We start from the raw sequence: 21,878 nt of genomic DNA, 5'->3' as shown, positions 1-21,878 counted from the left end.
CAAAGCCTCTGTAAGTAAAAGAAATTTTTTTTCTGTATCTGCAACTTCATCAGAAAAAGCATCCAAAAAAATTCAACCAAAATCTAATTTCAAAGGTCTCTTATAAGATTGTGAACATAAACAAAGACCTACGTAAGAAACCTCACAGAACACTTGAGGTTTCATTCGTCTAAGGAGGTTATGGTAAGTATGTAAGAATATACAGCCCCTTGTAAAACCACTGGAGGAAGCACACTTCACCGGCAACAGTGGTTTTGCACACCCTGAAGCATTGCTTTTTGTGTTTCTTCACTCCAAGATGCCCACCTCTAAAACTAGACAAAAAAAGCTCAGAAGACAAAAGAAAGCTGTTACAGAAAATGAAGTTCCCAATCATAAAAGTGAAACAATTTAAGTAAATGCCTGCAGCCTAACCCGAGGCACACCTCTACACCGGTACAGACACAGCCTCAGTTACACCAAAGCCAATTCACAGCTCTTGTTGTTGTCAGACCTTCCTATGACACCCTGCTATCCCCCAATGCTTCCTCTGCCCCGGAACAGGGAGCTTGTTCACCATGGATTGAATCTCATAGAAAGTAGTATTTCAGCACTACTGAGTTTACATAAAATATTTCAGATACTACAATTAAAAGCCATTAGAGAGAGGAGCATATGTGTTTTAACCATGTGCACTACTTGTAGTTACCTTTTTGAGAAGATTAAAATTAAGCAGCTTTTGCTTTTCATCCCACTCACACCCTCCCACTACAAATTCTGTCTGAGCTAATCCTCCTTCTAGAGACGTCAAAACAGGGCATAAGTATTACAGCTACTTACTGCCAAAATGTGCTGGTTTAATATCCCATTACTATTGTAATACTGGCACAATAACTTATTATATGTGACAGCTTTTGCAGTTAGTCAAGGATAGAGCCACTTACTCAGTACAGGATTTTTCACCACATAAAAATATCTTCGTAAAATTTGTAGAAGAGAAAATTTAAGGTCTGTACTCAGATGCTCATCTCAGACTATCAAGCCAGACAAAATAAAAAGGCTTATAAGGTTATTACACATGCTTTTCTCACCCTGTGATTTCCACAGTCAAAGACTTTACATAAAGTGATCCGTCCAGAAATTCTGGTTACAGTGTTTACAAATGCATTCTTTAACCCCTTACTTCCCGGCATTGTAAAATACACTTTCACAGCTTTATTTGGTTTTTTTAAGGGCCACACTCTGTGTTAAGGCCAAGACAATGTTCACCTCAGAACACACTTCCAATGAGAAGTCCATGCTTGTCAAAACGTTCAGGGTTGTTCTTCGGTAACCTGCAGCACAGAAATAGACTAAGAAGTCTGTTCAAGGCTCTGAAAATATTTAGGTTAAGTATGTGCGATGAAAAGGATGCTATGGGACACGCTAAAGACAAGAGGCATCAGGAAATACGTGAATTCACGAAGTTACTCCACTCCGGCCACAGCGTACCCGCCGACAATGGATGACAAGTCCCGGTGCCCGGAGCGGCGCAGCAGCTCCGCTCCAGCCGCGCTGCCCCTGCCAGCCGAGGCGGGCACACGAGCCAGGCTGCGGGCGCGGGGACTCCCAGAGGGACGAGCCCCTGCCAGACCCCTGCCCTGCACCGCTCCCACACACCGCGTAACACACGGCTCGCACACAGTGGGTCTCGCACACCCCAGCTCCAGCCCGCGGTCCCGTCCGGCCGCAGGGTGCAGGGCTGACCCGCCCCGAGGCCCCGCGGAGGGGCCGCCGGCCGAGCCCCCGCCGGTCCGGTCCGGTCCGGCCGAGGCTCCGCGCCCGCAGCGCTCCCGCCGCCCCTCTCGGAGCCGGGCGCGGGCCGCACCCCCGCTGTCCCCGCTCGTCGGCAGCGACCGCCCGCCGGCGCCGCCGAACCCTTACCGGGGGAACGGAGCACCGCGGGCACGGCCGGGGCGTACTGGGGCACCGGCCCCAGCGCTCCCTGGAGCCGCGCCCCGGGCGCTGTCCCAGCTGCCCGGCGGGCACAGCCCCGCCCGCAGCCACCCCTTACCTGCCCCGCCGCGCTCGGCGCCTTCTCCCGCGGCCAGAGCTGGAGCCACCAGAGCCGCCGCGCCACGGCCGCGGCTCCGCGCCCGCCGAGCGCCCAGCCCGCCCGAGCGCCGCCCCCACGGCCACGCCGCCCGCCCACGCCCCCTGCCGGCCGCCGCCGCCGCCACCGCCCGGGCAGCTCCGCACGGCCCGGCCCGGCCCGGCACGGTAACGAGACGGGCGGGTCCCACAGCCGGCGTGGGACAGGGCGTCCGCCGCCGCCCGCCCCATACGCGGCCCGCCCGCGAAGGAGCCGGGAAGTGTCAGCCCTCTGAAGCAGCCTCCTTTCCCAGGCACAGCTGCGGAGAGCACCGAGAGGCTCCGGGGCCAACAGCGGACGCCCAGCCCGAGTTCCCCACGCCCCAGCCCTGTTTTTCAACTTCCCGCTGCTTTCAGCTTGTAGCGTTGGAGTGGATGGCCGTCAGTTCCCCGGAGATGCGGCACGACCATCTCCCGCAGCTGGGTGAGGTGGTTACTGCCGCTGACTCCGCTGGCAAGTTCTTCTCATACTTGACTCGCCGGGAGTACGGCTCGAAGCTGTCACGACCCTTCGGAAAAAATGCCACAAATTTCAATACAAAGATAAAACATGCACATTCTCTTGTGCAGCTGATAAAAGTGAATTCATTCCATAACTTGCGCTGTACTCACCAGGTTTTGCTCCAAACAAAGCATCTCCCAGCTAATCAGTCTGTGCCCTCACAGGAGCCAATTCCAAGCTCCGCCAGCAGGAGTGCTTGTTCAATCCTACAAGCTGATCACCTTTCAAATACACCAGTTTTTCATGGATCCCTAAACCAGACTCAAATCAATTCTACAGATTTGGGGAATGCCCTAATTCCCTTTACACACCTACTCTGGTATGTGGATGCAGATACTTTGTGAATGCTGGGTGATGAAAAGCAATGCACTAAGTATTCGGCACCAGTGTCTATAGCAAGTGGCTGTCGGGGTTTTTGTGGCAGTCGGGCGGCACCTCAAAGAATGTCTGCGGTTCTCATATTCCCGTGGTTCCACTTGCAGCCCTGCATAATTCTGCCAGCTTCCAACTGTGCTGTCGCACTGCTCTGCCAGACCAGCAGACACACTTATCTCCATGGCCTCTGCCCTTGGGTCACGGTGACTGGTGGTCACAGTCCTGCAAACAGCAGCATGGAGCCAAATTGTCTTCCTTTGATGTTGCACATCCACAGAGTCAACATACCCCGGAAAAAGATTGGGCATGGTTTCCTGGCTAAACTCTTACTTTTGAATGACTGGTATGATTCCACCTGGAAATGTGCTGAGGTTCTGCAACTTTCTGTTTGGGTTAAGAAGTAGAAATTAATCTAGTTTTAACCAACAGACTGCAGAGCAGTGTGGGAAGGGGTTGTCCAGCTGCAGATCAGAAGAATGGAGCCTTTACCCGCTGGTGCTCTCCAAAAGCCTTCCCCAGAGCTGCTCAGCATCCTGCAAGCAACTGCTGCACATCAAACGCAGGCGCAGCTGTTCTTCCCTGCTACCAGCATCACATCAGATTAGAGCTAATTGATCATAATGATTTTCTTATTTAGTATAAAACCAGTGCCTACCATCTGAAAAATAATGGCTTTGCAGAAAAGCAGAAGACAAACTATGGGCCCCTAGGTGTGGAGAGTGAGTTCTGACTGCAGTTCACCAGATCACTTTAGGGCATGTTAGGATTGCAAAATGCCCAACAATTGCACAGAGAAATCTGGCCTTCCCCTACCCAGAAAGCGGAAGACATACTTTACGGAACAGTCATCTCCATACGGGAGCAGTGATTTACCATGATGGCAAATGCCTGCCAGGGCAGTCACATTTCCATGTCCCTCCAGAACAAAGTGCAGTTCAAAAAGGATTTAGGATTCAGAAACTGTCAATCTGTTCTCCATGGAATAAAAGGATTTAATTTTCGTTACAAGATGGTTTTGCTTTGGAGAATAAAATATGCTTGCTTATGCACACAAAAGAAATCTACTTCCTTAGAGATAGTCGTTATGATATTATACAACAAATTACTGTTTACTCTAAAGTTGTTAATATCCTGAAAATTTCTCTGCAGAAATCACATGCACTTGGATTTTAGAGATGAAATTAGAAGAGACTAACTGAATACTCACAGGACAGAGCAACTGCAGCTCATGTCCTTGGGGCAGACTCTGAGTTACTCACAGCCCCACCATATCACCTCACTTGATATTCTGGTCAACTGTATCTACTTTCTGCTGTACATACCATTATGCATCAAATGATAGTGCAAATAACATTTCATAGCATCAAGTTTTGCTCTTCTGTCCTTTCAGTAGAGTGAATCAGCTATGAACTGACAAAGGTTTTGTTGCATTAACCAGACAGTAGCTGTGAGCATGTCTCGATGTTAGGAGTGCATGCTCATTCACTACCATCAACCAGCCATGGCCAAGACAATCCACTGTTATATATGGTCAAAACACTGCAGTGTTCCTCTGGTTGACCTCAATCCCAAGAGGAAAACTGACAACCTGAGTTAGAGATGATAGGTCATGGTGAAATGCAGCCCCACCAGCCTGCCAGAACAGTTCTAAATTAATGGTTTACTTAGATTTTCAAGCTCATGGTCATAATGTTGTTGTTGTTGTTATTGTTTTGGAAATTATGTCTATTCCAACAGTTAGGTGGGTTTTTTTCTCCCTCTCCTTCATTTCTAGTCACTAAGTCATAGCAGCTCCACATGCTTCTGTTTGCCAGCTTTTGAATTTGAGCTGATCGGGAGAAGCAAGGGGTTAGTTCACAGCTGTCCTGCAGACAAATTATAACACACGTAGTACACGATCAATTCGATTTCACAGCATAAAATAACTCAATTTTCTATTCAATCCAACAGCGAATACTTCTGCAAGAAATGGGAATCAGGCAGTAAGCTCAAATGTGTTACCCAAAATACCAGCTAGATCCTAGCTACTGCTTGAGAGATAAGTTTACGGTCAGTTTTGTGCATAAAGAAAGGTTTGAGGCACTTCTAACCTATTGTACTTTTTAACTGTGTGAGAGTATTTTATATGAAGTGATATTTTTATGTGCTTGTTTCACTTCTAGGATTATTTCTTCACTAACAGTTTCAGACCCTCTAAGTCTGTGGGTGGGGATTTTTTCTTCTTTTAGGAACAGAGGAGTTTCAGTGGTCTGAAGCATTCTTTCAGTTCCATTGTTTGACTTGGGCTGGATTTCTCAGCTACACGCCTGGATGCTTCAGAGAGTCCTCACTCTCCATCTAGTAAAAGGTGACATTCTTAGCAAGCACTATTTTCATTTTACTAATTACTGGCTGAGATGCTTTGTGTTTCGGTTCTACTGCTTTTAAGTATGTTACAGAAACTGACAGTTCTGGAAGGAAAACCCTTTGAAAACAGTTATTTATGCCTCTTTTTGCCACCACCACATATCTGAAGTCCAGTGTCACCTCTTTCAGCTGTTTTGTGCATGTTCTTGTGTCATTCCAGGTGTCATGTGGTGTATCTGCCCAATGCCTGACAAAGTTCCCCGTTTTTATAGCTCTGAGTGCCTTGGTGACTCATGTGTATATTTCAGAACTGTATTCCTATAACTTCCTGGGATGAAAATATCGTTACCCATTAAATTACCAGACTCTAAGTCTCATTGGATCTTTTGGAATCTTCTAATAATATTGCAACCACTGGCCTGGATATGGTGCCACAGCCACTCACAGAGATTTCTGTAACTCTTCTGTTGCATTAAAGCAGCTTCTGTTTTCCTCAGAGGCTGTCTGTTGTCTTATTCATCAGCATTTCTACATATATGGCTTCACAGCATTTAAATTATCTCTGCAGGGAGTCATTCAATCCAACCCTCAAAGATGCTATTTTGCAGAGTATCATGATCATGTTAAATGCTATGTTTTCATCTCTTGCTATCAGGCTTAACTTCCTGATAATATCATCACACTCAGCCTCATCGGTTTCAGCAGTAATCAAGCAATCAGTAATTAAAGTACATACTAGGAATATTACCACGTATCTCGTTATTTTCCTCTACTCTTTCACGGGTTGATTAAATCCCGAATAATAATTACAGCTTCTACATTGTTTCTAGGTGAAGAAAGATACAGAAGAATATGCCTTATCTGGCTGTACATGCCAATATTGCCCTTTCTTCTGTATAACATCATAGAAAACCCCATTTATTTTTCAGAGTGAAGAGTGCTGTTTGCTCATGACTCTGTGTCCTGGTGGATATAATACCCCTTCATTTGGAAAATCACTGATTTATTTGCAGGACTTCAAAAATAAATTAGGACCTCTGAACAAATATAACTTGTACAGTTCGTTTGGCCTATTACTTCCTCCTAATTTTTTTTTTCATGTCCCACTGCCATGAAGCTGGATGCAGACCAACCACAGGATTAAAATACAGGCCTCTGATCCCAGCAGGTCCATGCTTTATCCCAGCAGGAGCCACAAGAGTATTGTGAGCACATGGCAGAATGACGAAGGCCAGTGAAGTCACCCAACAGCAATGCAGTCAGCTACGTACAAAGGCAGCGTAGTGCTCACGGGACAGCAGCCACCACATGGCAGTGCTGCCCATCACATTCCAGTTGTGCTTTTTCTAAATGTGCGGAGTGACATATTTTGAAGAACAGAGCTTGTTGTCACTTCTTTATGGAGAAATTGCTGCAAGCAGCAGAAACCACAAACTTGCTTTGGGGCTGAAGCTTTTGAAAGAGGAAGTGTGTGTGGGACCACACTCAGGGAGGAAAGTGTGCAGTAGAAATAGGCTTTATAGGTACACTAAGAAAACACTCATATCGTGCATTTCTGATTTCTCCCCAGCAGAAAACCAAATGCCATTTCCCACTTTGCAGAGGTTCAGCAGTAATCTTCATAGCCCAATTTCTCCAGCATGGACTTGCTAGCATGAGACACTGTAGGGGAACCATAGCTCTCATTTTGCTCAGTGTCTCTGGAGAGAAAGCTTAAGTGGCTTCTTTATTTTGGCATAACGCCTTATGACAAATCATACTTCACTCCTGATCAAAGGGCTCCTGCTCATAATTCACACTTCAAAGCAGTTTTAAATGAGATCCTACACTCATTTAAGAGCATAAACAAGTGACTCAAACTCTAGCTTTTGCTACCATCTAGGATCTCTTTTAATGAACTGTTGCACTGATAACCAGTGATTGTACTCACAGATTTTTATCCAGGTGTTATTCTGAATGCTTATCTAGGTTAGAACAGCACATATAATGAGGTGTGACAGACAACTTCTGGAACAGCCTTAGGCCAAAATTGAATGCTAAGGAACTTTCCTCTTAGAAACCCTGCTTTGCCTGTCCAAATAGTAGAGCTATGGGATGGAAACCAACTTGGAGAGAGCACCCACCTTTGCGTCTCTGATAGGTGCACTATTTGGCCAGCTTATTATTTCACCTACTTAAAGATCCATTTAGTAATTTTCCACTAGAATTAGCTTCTGAAAAGAAACTCCCCAAAGGGTTCGGCATAGTCCTCTGAAACACAGGTCTCAGATTGTCTGAATATGTATCATTGCTTTTATTTGCATTTCAAACAATGCAGATGAAAGTACAAATGCCCAAAAAGGGGGCAGGTGCATAGAAAAAGCCTCAAAAACAACCCTTAAAATAACTGCATACATACACAGCTACTCTCCAGTGTCATTTATGATCCCAAACAGCTCCTTCTGTCTCCCTGGAATAAGGCAAGCCATTCTTCCAGCACTTAATTGGTTCTAGGGGTAACCAAGTCCAGCTGCTCTGTCTTGCAAAGCAGCACAGCTGCCTTCTCTCAGTCCAGAGAAGCTGAGGAGGGGGGAAAAATGGAAAGTACCCATCACTTCAAGAGCTCCATTCCCAGGGTCTCACAAACCTGACTAGAATCCAGATCAGAATTTTAAACAGATCCTTTAGGAGCAGCAATCAGCTTCCTAGGCAACCAGGGTGGCCGCATTGCTGGCTGCTAACGTGGAGATAGGAGGAAGGAGAGGGGGTGTGGAAAAAAAAAAAAAAAAAAAATATATATATATATAAAAAAAAAAAAATATATATATATATATATATATAAAAGATTGCCCTTATACGCTTACAGGAGGGTTTCCTAGTTCATAAATATTCTTGCTGCAAGCTGTGATTTTAGTTAAATTCAGACTCAACTTGCCAAAGACGTAGGCAGTAAAGTTATTCAGAGTGGCAGCTCTTAGCCCTTCTGTTGCCGGGCAAGTTGGGACCAGATGGTGAGATGCCAGCAAAACTGGCTTTAGTGTCTGAATGCTTCCTGGTTTCTGAGGAATTCCCAGGTATCTTGCTGGGGAAGATTTCTGACCCTTCTGGTTTTACAGAACTAAAGAGTTTTCCATAAAGTTAGGAGAATTTTAAGCACGTATATTATTTCCCTGTTGTATTTAGTTCTCAAGGAAACTGCTAACTTAAAAAGTATAATTAGGGAAACCTACCTGGAAAAATAGCCTTCAGCACTGACAACATCACTTCCAGCTTCATTATTATCCTGTTCTCTGATACATGTCAAACCAGCTCATGAGGGACCCCAGCCAGACATGAAAAGAGGTGGCTGTTTCCTCCTGAGTCATTGTCCTTCCATTAAAATCAGTATCTAGGGCACTTTTATGTCCCACACTGCTGTCCAAAATGTGAATTTGGGAAAAGCCTTGGAATACTTTATGGACACACATGCACAGAAGTTGGTGTTGACATAAAGACATTTTTCATACTGTATTCTTTGTCACCAGAGAGGCAAAGAAGTCATATGGAACAGGAATGTTAGTCTCCTTAGTCTGTGGGCACTAACAGTGCTTTGCAACAAAGCCAGCAGGTACAGCTCCACTTGGCATACAGACCTGATGTTCCATCAGGAAACAATGTGTACGTGAACACAGATAACATGGGTTGGTGTAGAATACATTTGAATAAGAATATTAAGTTGCTGCTACCTGAAATATGAATAACACTGAATAATTTGGGCATCTGAGTATCTTGGTGTCCTGTTTCTTGTGCACAAATCCATTGGCTGAGAATGCAAGACACATATAGTCTGGAGCCATGTCCTAGTTTAAGTAGAGATAAATAGCACTGCAAGATCCACCCTCCCAAAATCTTAATTCTTCCTGCTTATAGTCAACACTGATTGGCATATTGTGAATCAGCAGAAGACTTCTACACACGATCCTGCTGTATCAGATGAACTTCCAGGATAAACACATGTAATTGCTCCAAGGCAGGAATAGTAACATACTAAGCAGTTATAAAGCCAGACGCTTCAATATAATTTATTCCTAGCTGCATTTGATACTCGTGTCAGAATACACCTCACTTTTAGGGTTCAATTCTTCTGCATTAACATGCAGAAGGCACTACTCCAGTGTGTAGGAACAAATAAGGAAGTGTGTAGAATGTAGAGAGTGAATGAGTTGTGGAGTGTTTTCTCAGTGTGTCAGAGGAAAAACAGTCAGTGTGGCTAAGCCAGGTTTCTCTGTTTTACACCCACATATGGTGAGGATTTCAAGAATTAATTTCCTCCTCACTACTTTAAGGTTTGTCAAAGGAACAAATCCAGTAGCCTTAAGAGTAGCTCCAGTCTTAGGAGAACTTGGTTTCAGACAAGGAAGTGAAAAAGCCATATTTTAATACTTGATTCAGCCTGGAGGAACCCACTGTGAACACCAGTTATAAGCAGTATTCGCAGAATATCTAAAAACCTGCAATTGTAGCACTGCCTGATTCCTTTCAGCTTCTCCTGTTCTTAGAGATCTTTGCTGAGCACATTCTGTGAAGAAAAGAAATCCCCCATTCTACTGTACCTGGGGACCCCTTAGGCAGTTAATTCCTAAATCTTCTCGTGCCTTTGGATGGGGGCACCTGGTGAGCCTGGGCAGCATCATTAGGGGCCGTTAGCACCCTTAGGGCCACAGCACTTATTTCCTCTCCATATGAGCAACATTTCTTGTTTACAGCCATTCACAGAGGCACCTTCCTCAGTGAATTGTGTGGTGTATTAATCGGTTCTTTTAATATTCTACAAAGAGCACCGGTGGCTCTCAACAATCAGCTCTTACAAGATTTCCACTATCAGTTCAGATACGTGTGAAGCATGGCAAACACAAACAAGGGAGGCAAGGGCCAGGATGCTGAGCTGGGATGTGATGCTGGGTCAGGGGAATGACACTTTCCCACAGCTGAAGGTCCAGCATGTGCAACGTGATGGCAGCAACTTTTACGTCAGTGGGTCTGATGATGGCTGGAAAAAACCTGTAACTTTTAGAGTGCTCTGTAAAATTATAGATGCTAAAAAGGCTACTTGGAGATTACCCTTTATTGCATATGTCGTGAGGGGAAATGTAATTTTTGTAATTTTAGTATGTTAAAGACAGCATAATTTTTTTAGGTTAAATGAACAAACATCAGGCCAAATGATGGTCCTAGAGGTCACCTCTGTCTTGCTGAATGCAGACTATCAGCATTCAGCATTAATGAAGAGTGCCTGCCAGTATAAATCATTTGTCATTGTCACTCTGAGGACTCACTTTTTTTCCTTTTCAGAAAAACTGTGATGTCTTTGTCTTGTTAGTTTTTGCATACAGCTAACTAGCATGTTTCAAGGGCAGGACAAGATCAAGCAAAGATGGGAGGGTATTGAGTCAGGAATGTGAGAGAGACAAATAATGTTGTGCACTGTGTGATGATAAAAAGAGACCATTTGATCACAGTCACTGCAGAGAATAGCTAAATAACACAAGTCCTGTGGACGAGCATCAGATTGCCCATAATGAAAAGAATTAGCCAAGCAAGGCCCAAACGCTCATTAGCTCAAGTACATGTCTGAAAACAAACATATCCATATGCATGGAGCTGTCAGGAAGGATTAATCCCACAATCCCAAGTGAAGAGTGACCTAGCTGCAGCAGACTGAAGAGCTTCATTTTCAGCTATTGGACAGACAGGGAGCATTTTACTACTGCTACCCAGAAAAAGCTGCAGGTCCCCTCAAAAATAAATTAGGGAATCCACTGGAGGGATCACAGATCCTATCCAAGGATCAAGACCTGAGGGATCCACCAAAATACTTCCTTAACATGTTGCGTGGTAAGGAATACATGGCAGGGGCCATACCAACCAGACAGACAGGCAGGGCATGAATACTCTCAGTCTGACACTTATACAAAGGTCTGCAGACAACTCCGGGTATGGAACCTCCTTTCCATGTCTGTGCTGTGGGAGAACTGGGGATTGGATGTGTATCCCAACACCAAACATCTGTATGCATTGTGAGCTGCAGCCCAAGTGTGGAGAAAATAGAGCAACTTGGCCTCTCTCTCACTGACTGTCATTAAAGTGAGCTCTGGCTGCTCTTGCAGCTGCAGGAAGGCGGGGGTTTGTTTTCTTGACAGCCTGCAAGTGAAGAGAGTTTTCTATTTTGAGAATGTCTTTCCCCTTCCTCACTCCCAGTAGTTTGATACTTCTTTTCAGAAGCTTGAAAATAATATTAGCCACTGAAATTTGTCTATTTTTTTGCTTCAAAAACTGACGTTCTAAAATTGAATTTGAAGTTGAAACAACATTTAAGTGATTTTTTTTCCCCTGTATGCATGCAATAGCAGTCTTAGTAGATGCTGAGAGTTTTTCAAGTGGTCTATATTGGTTGTGCTTATTTTGCAGGCTGATTTCAGACACGCAAGAAGAGCTCTGCCATTCCCCAGTGACCTCAGTGGGGTTATTTCAGGTTTACATCAGCATGACTAAGAGGAGGAGAATTAGCCCTTTTAAAAAGCCACATAGCAATGCAAGCCTCTTGCCCACAGTCATGTGCAAGTTCTGAATGAAGAAAGCATTCTTACATCTAATAAGTATTTGAGTTCTACTGAACTCTGCTAATATTAGGTACGTGTTTGAAGGCTTTTTTTAAAAAATCCTTTAAATGGGCTCAGATACAAAGCAAGCTGCCTCTTATATTCTGCTTTTGGCTACACTGGTGTCAGATTTACTCCACCTCCTTGCATGAGAAGTAAAACCAAGCCAGGTGGGAATTACGGAGATGACCTGACGTGTCTCAAAGAAACAATCAAAACTTGACACACCAACTATGCCAGGTAACTCCAGTAAATCCTTTTAAGACTTTATGGCCCTTTAGAGGGACCACATACAGCTGGGAAAAAGGACAACTAAGGACCTGCAAAAAAGGACCTGCACAGGGTGTGCTATGAAAGTTTAGCATCTCTTTTTCTGGCTGCCTGTATTTAAAGAAGTAAAACCACTGCATAGGTCTCAGTTGGGTTTATGTGTTAAACCTTCTCTGAGTAAAATGAGATTTCACTGCTTGTATGTGGGTTTTTTATTTGATATCTTGCACACCAGGAGGAAATGCTGGTTTCTTAGCAGACTATTAAACAATCTGTGTTTATCTAAGGGTACTCTCTAATGTTTAGAGACCCCTATTTACAGTGCAAGTATGTTTTCTTTTGGATTTTTCTATTCTGGCAGATTAGAAACCCGCTGCAGAGCTGAAAATATTTAACTATAGACTTTTCGTAAATCTTCTGATGTGGTTTAACCTATCCCAGCTGAAACCAGGGCATCTTCAAACTTTTACACAGAAGAAATTGTTAATTAAATGTAGCAGCCTTCAGCATAATAACAGCTTCCTCACCGAAATTGGTAAGTAAGCAGTAGAATTGATAAAAGACATTATTTCCCCAAAGTCTAGCACTAGCAATCTTGGGTGCATTGTTTTCCCTCTCAAATGTGCATAATTACTCACACTTATGACAAATGTGCAGTTCATAGTTGTCAGTATAGGGCTCACTAGACTTTAGGTCCTTGTGATACTGGATCTCATAATTCAGTCCTTTAAGATCTAATTCATCTCAGCACTTGTCACAGCAGGCAAAACTGAGTTATGGCCTGTTTTGTCCTCAGCCAATAGATGGGTGGGGTATTAAACCACATGGAGAAGAGAAAGCTAATTTACCACCCTGCATGCTTAAACAAATAAGCATATTAAAAGAGACAGTGATTTTGTGTGACTTTCCTACTGCTGCTAAGTAAAAAAAATGGCAGTTTTTCTGTCCGGTTTTAAAGCTAAATATTTCAGTTCTGAAGAAAGGAGGTGGGTAAACAAGTGGCTTTGAGGACAGGAGGAAAGCATTGCTATTCTTTGCAATGAATGCCCTAAAGCGTGAAAGCAGAGCACTCTCATTGTCTCCATGGTTCTGCTGTCTCCCTAAGGCACAAAGGGATGGGACGGGGGCTCATACAACTTTGACTGCAGCAAAGTAGCAGGGATCCCAGTGGAGTTCCCATGGAGCTTTCATCAGAAATGGAGACTCACGGTGTGTTTAATCTCAGCCCCTAAAGACTGCTCTGTGTCAGACAGCAGCGGTGCATAAAGATTAGAACAGTAGACTGGCAAACTGGGTCTAAAGTTGCACCGTTTAGTGTAAGCCAGCACACACATGCACATCATGGCCCCCCAAAAAACAAAAAAAAACCCCAAATTTAGGAGAAATTGAAGAAAGATCACACTTCAACCCCCCAAATACAGAGTCTGAATTATGATGCCTCTGCCTGTACTCAGCAAAACATTGTTATTACAGGACAAACTCCAGTTGGAGTTGCAGCCTGTTTGTCACATGTGATTATGTCCGGTTCTCGCCCTCAAAGTCAACAGAACATGGCTACAAAGGCACTCATTAGTGAGCTGCCTGGTAAAATACAGATGAAACTTCACACAAGAGTGGTATACTGAGGAATTTCTTGCCTGGAGAGAAAGAGACATTCATTGTCTGACTGCTCTAAAAATCTGAACATGCTCAGGTCAGACAGATCTGCCCACAAGGTTACTGTTTTGTAAGATCCCAGGCAGTGCCTCTGAAACAGCTGTTCTACAAATTTTCTCTCCAAAAGTGCAGTGTAAAAAAAGACTTCTCTTACTATCTCAGCCTTGCCTCCAATGATTCCATTTTCTCTTTGTATATTTTGCTCTTCCAATACAGGCTACAGCTGAGGCATTGTTATGTTAACCCATAATTTCACAGGGTCACCAAACTCCTCCTGTCTACATCATCTGGCAGAATTTTACCTTCATGTAATTTGTGAATGGATGTAGAGCAGAAATATTACTTAGCATCAAGTATGGATTAGTTTGACTGCTTCCTGAAGTTGAAGAGTGTTATAAGAAGAGTTTAATTCAGCCTTTATTCCTGTACATTTTAAACATCTTTTAACACATTACCCAATCTGGTGTCATACACGCTTTTAACTTGAAGGCTTTTCAAGTACAACTGATGGCAAACATGTTTCAGCTCTATAATTGCTTTCTCTTCTTTGTCAAAACCAGTGACAGAACACAAGTCCCAGAGCCAATAATATTGATATTAAAATGTGCTGTAAAAAAAATTTTTTTAGGCTAGTGATTCTTGTTACTCTGGCAAGGGATTATTTCAGCATCAGCCAGTTATTCTAACTGTGAGAATAAATCTCAAAAGTTACCTAAGTGTCCAGAGTGGACACAATACGCTCTGCTTTCAGTTTTGCCTCTTGTATTTTATCTTTTCATTTTTCTTCACAAGACAGCAGTAAAGAGGATCATTTAGTACTGCCAGTAACAAAATTATTTTGTTTTCAGCCCACTGCTGTATTTTATTTTAATGGCCTTTTCAATCGTTTCCAGCTGAATTGCATGGAAATATTTTTAATTTTACATATTTTGCTTGAAAAAACCCCACGTTATTATGTAGAATATGAGAAATCATTATTGGAAAGACTTCCTCAGTCTAAAGACTTCAGTTTTAGATAATATTTTCTATTCCCAACATAAATTGCATAACCTGAATGGTGTTCCCAAAACTTTGTACTCAAACTAAGCTCCACTGGGAAACTGCTAGCAACCAGTACTTTTTGAGGACTATGTCAGTCTTGCCACTGGTGATCTCACTGCAAATGTGAATAAGACACACAAATCTCCCTCAGATCTGCTGGTTTCTGGCATGTCGAGAGAGAAATCATCAATAATAACTATTGATGCAAAATATACCCGGCAGTCAGCCACTACTGGTGTGTCCCTCAGGGATCAGTGCTGGGATCAGTGCTGTCTAATGTCTTCATTAATGATTTGGATGATGGGACAGAGTGCACTCTTGCCAGGTTTGCAGATAACACAGCATTGGGAGGAGCTGTCAACATGCTGGATGGCAGGGCAGCCCATCAGAGGGACCTGAACAGCCTGGGGAAATGGGCTGATGGGAACCGGGCGGAGTTAAACAACAAAAGCAAATACAGATTCCTGCATCTGGGATGGAATGAACCCTTACAACCTAGACAGGCTGGAGCCAACTCTCTGGGAAGCAGCTCTGCAGAAAAAATCTGAAGGTCCAGGTGGACAAGTTCACATCAATCAGCAGGGAGTCCTTGGATCAAAGGAGCCTAGGAGGCTTTAGCCTGGGGTGCATCCTTGTGGCCACCAGTTGAGAGAAGTGATCATTCCCTCTGTTTGGCACTTGTGAGACCTCTCTGGGATATAACATCCAGGACTGTCTCTCCAGTACAGGACAGACATTCACATTCTGGAGTTCTGTGAGTGGCCACCAAGATGGTTTAGGGGGCTGGAGAATATTATGGAAGAGGAGAGGCAGAGAGATGTGGGCCTCTTGAGCCTGGAGGAGAAAACACTCGCAGGATGTCCTTACTGCAGCCTGTGCTTCCCTGATCAGGGGGTACAGGGGAGATAGATTCTTCTTGGAACAGCACAGCAGTAGGATAAAAGGCAACAGGCACAAGGAGGAACATAGGAAAGCAATTAGATAGAAATAAAATTTTCTTACCATGAAGGTACTCAAATGCCCAGTCAGCTGTGGAATGTCCCTCCCTCTTTGCAGATGTTTAAGACTCCCCTGGACAGATGCCACCACAACCTGATCTCATTAGACTTGCTGTGAGCAGGAAGTTGGCCTAGGTGACCTTTGGAGGTCACATCAAACCCAAATTATACTATGACACTATGATTTTTAGATACATGAAGAAAAGCTACAGGGAGCTGTTGGCAGTTAACCTGCACATGGCTGGAAAATAAAAGCAAGATAAACAATCTAATCAACCATGAGCCTGTTGGCTTATCTTTAAGAGGTTTTAAGATTTTAGGATGCAATTTAAAGAAATACTGAAGATTAAGTGATGAATGGATAACAAGATAATATCCTGTATCAGATTACCAGTAGCACACCCTTGAGATCATTCTAGTATTTTCTTTGATAAGAAATTCCAGGTAGTTTAGACCTGCTGTGATTAAACAGCACTTTAAGTTTTTCAGGCTGAGGAAAACATTTAGTGTAATAAGTATAAAGCAGCAAGGCATCTGATTAAACCAAAGAACTGATAATTTGTGCCAAAATGAGAAGGCTGAAAATTGGTTCCTAGATGGTCTTTTCAAGGTCTGAAATTGCGACTACATCTCTTTAATATTTAATTTTGCCATTATCATTAAAAAGATGCAGAAGGTGATATTTGTCAATGTCAAAGGTGGGACATGTTATCAGTATCAGAGAAGACTGAAATATCCTACAGAATGAAATGAGAAATCTTTGAGATGACAGCATAGGAAGTGGATGATATGTAACTGCACAGCATGCAAAGCTGTGTATTTAAGGAATTGCAGCCAGCTGGAAATGACTAAGGAAAAAGATGTGGACACGCTGGCAAATCACTCACACTCTGTCTGCTGTACAACACAAAAAAGGCTGTCATTTTTACTGACTTTTTTTGATCCTTCTAGATTTTCTACCAGAGAGCAACCCTGAATATTGTACAGTTTTCCAGAACAAACTTATTTTTGTAGAAATCTTTGGGTTTCCCATACAGCAAAAAGCAAAAGAAAAGTATGTATGTGTATGCACAGAGGAAGAGATGGAAAAAGAGTAGATAGGGGAAACATTGAAGCACAAATATAATTTTTAGGGTTGGGATTTTCTGTTTGAATAAACAGCTGCCAATTCCAGACACATGTCCAAAGACTGCTTTTGAAAGCTTTTGGCAACATGAGTTCCACTAAGGAAGGTACTACCCCACTTAATGCTTTTGGAGGGATAGCAGATGATGTCTTGCCAGCTTTTATTTTGGCAGTGTCATTTCCATGCTAGGCCTATCACAAAGATTCTGGATGCTTGAAGTACTCAGAAAATGTTGTTGTTAGGCTGTAAAAGTCACAAGTAACAATTTTCTTATATTGAGTCATATTAGTAAGTTCTCTTATTCTGCTCTGATAGTTTCATATTTTATTATTATATACATTATTAACTATGCTAGCAGCAGGACATAACAAATGCAAAATACTTGTTCAGGAACACTACTGTTTCCAGCAGGGAATAATTAAGAATGCATGTCAATAACATTTAGGATTCTAATGAATAAAAGATAACTCATGCAGGCAACTCAGAGACCTGCATAATTTTCTCCAAGGAGGTTAAAATGCATGATGAGTGCCTAATTCATGGGGAAGCATTTTTGGGTCATATATTTCAATAGAAGACAGGATGAGATCAAGGTTCAGGTAATATATAGGTTTGAAATTTCATCTTTCCTGCAGGAAGCCTTCAAAAGGACGTCAGAAATCTTCAGTCCAATTCACCTGAAAAGCAGAAAATGCCTTAGAGAGGTGGAATTTTAGACCTTCAGCACTCAGCAGAGAGAATGTATATCAAAATCAGAAACTTTACCCCTCAGTCATAGAAGCACTGACTGCATTTTCCCAGCTGGATGTGAGATGGAAACCAAGCGCTAAGCACAACTGTGCTCCAATGTCCATAACAGCAGCAAATGAAAGCAGTAAAGAATGTGACCCTCAAAATGGCTTTCTTTCAGACCCTCCACCATTCCTCTAATTCTCCTAAATGCCAGAGGCAGCTATTTAGTTTTACATCCCAAAACGGCCTTGATTTTATTTTTTTCTAGAAAAATAGCAAAGGACAAAATGTGTTTCTGTGGCTCAGTCCATTTAGACCATCTCATTTGGTTTAAACTTTGCTGTCAATGGCAAGTGTAGGCTGTAGCATTATTGGCTGAATCCTCTTGAATTCCACACCACAAAATTGTAACTGTGTCTAGAAATGACTCCAACCTCTTTAGAACTCTTCATTTCAACTAGCATTCTGCAGGCATTTTGGGGGCAAGGGAGAGGTGGGGACTGTGGGGAGAGAAAACAACAAAGCCAGCAAGTGCAAGGGCTGTTATTGTACAGAACAGAGGCTTTAGACAACCACAACTCAAGAGACAGACATTGGTACACAGAACCACTTACAGTGTTGCCTTTAAAACAGCATATCCAAAACTTATCAGAAATTTCTAACACATAAAGCACAGACAAGATTAGTTTGCTAGTTGGGAATTTTTAGATGCCTGCCTCTCAGTCGCTTTGATAAAACCAAATGTTGAAGCACAGTCGATGTCTTGGCATCACCTCCTCCCTCATGCAACTGAACGGTTTTCCCAAATTTAAAAAAAAATTTCTTAAAACTTGAACCAAACCTAGAGAATATAATTGGTTTGGGATAGGTTACAACTGTCCTTCCTACCAAACAAGCAGACAAGAGCCAGGACTCCGTGTGAGGCACTCTGAGGTTTCCAGAGTGACATTAGGATGTGAGAGGTACCCAGGAACAGCCAGGCCTCTGCTGCAGGCTGAGGCTGTTCAGGGCTGGTGTAAGACACACGGAGAAAATAAGGGGCTTTGAGTGGCCCATTTTATCACCTATAGACAAGAACAAGAATTTTTCTGCCACTTTTTGTCAGTGTTGTTCAAAATGCTTTCCATCTCATAAATATGCTCACCTGGCAGCTCACTTTGTCTTTATCCCTGCAGGGACAGCCACTACCTAGCTTTGCTCCTATTCCAAGCTGAGATGAGCTACAAGAGAGCAGGATTTTAGGCAGCATTACCTCTACCCCTGTGCTGTTGCCTGGACTACAACAGACAGACTGGGTTTGGCCAGGTTGGTTCCGGTGATGGATGGGCACAATGAAATTTCTTCTGCCCCTCTGGGTGGTTCTTTTCCCATCAGCACAGATCCCTCCCTAAGCAAGCCCTTTCCCTTAGCCCACTGCCATGTCATGTGTAAAGAACTTGGTTTTCTTTGTTATAGTCTCACCATCCCATTTCTTTCTCCTTCAACACAGTTTCTTTTCCTGTTACGAGGGAGACTAAATTTCTGTGTCCAATTTTACAAGCTATATTTTTCTAAAAGATGATAGAGTATTTCATCCATAGGCAGTGATGTGAATTTAAGCTGCTGATCTCCTGGTTCCAGGGCCCTCCTGATTTCTAGAGCTAGCTGATGCATTTCTGAACTTTTCAAGCTCTCATGGTTTTAGAACAAAACTTAGAAACATTATCAGAGGAAACCCTACATTTAAATGCCAGGGAGTGAGCCAAAATAGACCTACAAGCATTAGTTTAAAACCCTCAATTGACATGTTTGTTAAAAGTCAGTATTCGAGGTGCTGTTTGGCCACAGGAGATATAATTAAAATAGTGTTTCTGACAGGGAAAACAAAACCCTTCAAGTTGATCTCTTACCCACGCTCGCTAGCTGCAATGATTTAGCCCAGGGAATATGTGATGATACTTTTACATCAGAGCTTTTGAGGGTATTTTTTGAAGAGCAAACATGTGGTGGAGGTATATCAGGCAATTTGACGTCGTAATTTTGTCTGATCTCCACCAACCAGACTCTGCAACCAACAGCGGGAAGCAGGGCATCAGCTGGCAGCTCTAAAATTCATATTCCAAAGGCTGAGGTACATTTTACAAGCCATCTGTGGCCTGCTCTCAAGGGGACAGAAGACACACAGGAGTGCTTTGAATTCTAATGAGTGCATTGGCTTGTCAGTGCCCTCTGCACTGGCACCCAGTTTCCCTTCATGGTCAAAGTTATTTACCTTGAAAATACAGCTAAGGATCTATGCTAAGTCATCACTGTTCAGCTGAGGTGCTGTGCTTTCTGGTATCCCAGCCATATCCCTGCAACTCTTCTTTTTCCTCCCCCTCTTTGAGAAGACAGTTTCTTGCTTGGAATTAAGAATCTAGTGAGGATGAAGAAAGGGCTTCTTTGCTAAAAATAGAGTTAGAGAAGTGCCAGATAATAATTCTCTAGTTTCTGAGAAATGCTACACAGCTCTTACCAGAGGCCAAGTAATAACTTACTCGATTTCTCCATCTTTACACTGACCAATCTACAGAAATCATGTAAGATTTGTCACTCTGACCATTTCCTGGAGGTGCTTTCAGAGGAAATTGTTACTACTCCTGAAAAATATTCTGCAAATCCCAAACAGGAAGAGGATGACAAGAGAGGAGCTTCACGACAAGCAGAATAATTACATTAGAATTACCGTGGCGCAATTGAAGACAGTATTTGGCCCTAAGCCTTTGGTTTAAGGCTCTAAGTCCAAATGTCTTTCTGCAAACAGCAGTTACACTACTTTCCAGCAAATTAGGCAACATTCCAGGGGGATACTTGGGTTTACTGGAAATGATCTTTTAATTCATTGTAAATGAAGGACTAAAAATTATGATCAGGTCAAGAGACAGAAGGTCTGGGGTGCACTTCAGAATGTAGATCAATAGCTAGAAAAATTCAAAATAGACTTCCAGCTAAGTGTCAGTGCAGATTTTCCTCATGAAATGAGTAAAGTGCTGGTCTATTGGCAATTTCATTATTCACTACTTAGCAGATGCAGTAATGACTTTAGGTAAATGCAAATATTGAACCTGAAAGGTCTCAGTACTATAAGCAGGAAACAAGCAGAAATGACAGTTGTGTTATGTCATAGCCCCTCAGAGGGCCAACAGAGCAGAAAACAGGAACTCAGAATTTGAGCAAATTGTTCTTCTAAGGCAGAGCCATTCTGAGAGCAGAGGGGTGGAAAGTAAAGCAGAAAAAACCCTGTGGAGTACCTTCCTTGTTTACTGTGTCTTTCTTTCCTGGAGAGAGCAGGGGCCCTGTGAATGTGACACATTTCTAGTAATGTGCAGGGGTGGATGGGTCACACAGACTCCTACTTCCCTGCTCAGAAAAAGAAGTGAGAACCAGAATTCTGTCCATTTTCCTTACTCTTTGTCCTCTCTTGAGGTAAAAAACACCTTTTCTTTTAGGAGTTGGCAAATCTATAGGCAACTATTGGAATTTGAAGTCATGAGACCAGGAAAAGTAAGAAAAGCAGTATTTTCTGTGGCTGTCTTAATACGCTGTCATTTCATTGTAAAATAAATCTTATTCACAAAACAACTCTGTTTTAAGTTCAGTGCCATAAGCAAAGGTAAACATGAGGAAGCATTTCTCTAACTAAATGATGCAGCATGGATAGACTTAAAAAGACTATTTATTGTAAACATATATTGAAAAATCTACCAGTCAGTGTTTGTAAGAAGTTTTTTCAGCTTCTTACAGGTAAATTTTTTTCACAGGAGTAAATATTCATCTTCAAAGGCAGTAGGTTTTAGGCAATATTTTAAATTGTTCTTGGTTAGTTTGGCCTTTGTTTTGGTGGGTTGGTTTTTTGTGTGGTTAAGAGGATTCATGCTACTTCCAAGGTAGCTAAAGTTTGTGAATGAAAGTCAATTGCCAGCTTCAGAAAAAGCACGTAGAAAAGTGAAATTTCTCAGATTTAAAACAAATCCTAGCACCTTGGTCATTCAACTTAGACCTCTGCCATGAATCTTCTTATCAGATCAGAAGGACCTGAGGCAGTGGGTCCAAACACCTTAAAGAATTGTATTCTAATTGTCAAGATG

General features: G+C 42.8%; 1 protein-coding gene across 1 annotated transcript in view; it reads right to left on the bottom strand.

Annotated features, from left to right (window-relative positions):
* PXYLP1 (2-phosphoxylose phosphatase 1) overlaps positions 1 to 2,130 on the bottom strand; it is a 49,217-nt gene extending 47,087 nt beyond the window's left edge. Inside the window, exon 1 of the mRNA XM_048314609.1 lies at positions 2,033 to 2,130. The gene's annotated coding sequence lies outside the window, so the exon portion shown is untranslated. The remainder of the gene's footprint in view (positions 1 to 2,032) is intronic.
* Positions 2,131 to 21,878: the final 19,748 nt, after the last annotated feature.

This window comes from Corvus hawaiiensis, chromosome 10 (assembly GCF_020740725.1).
Source record: "Corvus hawaiiensis isolate bCorHaw1 chromosome 10, bCorHaw1.pri.cur, whole genome shotgun sequence".
Classification (NCBI taxonomy): domain Eukaryota; kingdom Metazoa; phylum Chordata; class Aves; order Passeriformes; family Corvidae; genus Corvus; species Corvus hawaiiensis.
The sequence above is the reverse complement of the archived record's forward strand: the minus strand, read 5'-3'. Positions and strand labels throughout refer to the sequence as shown.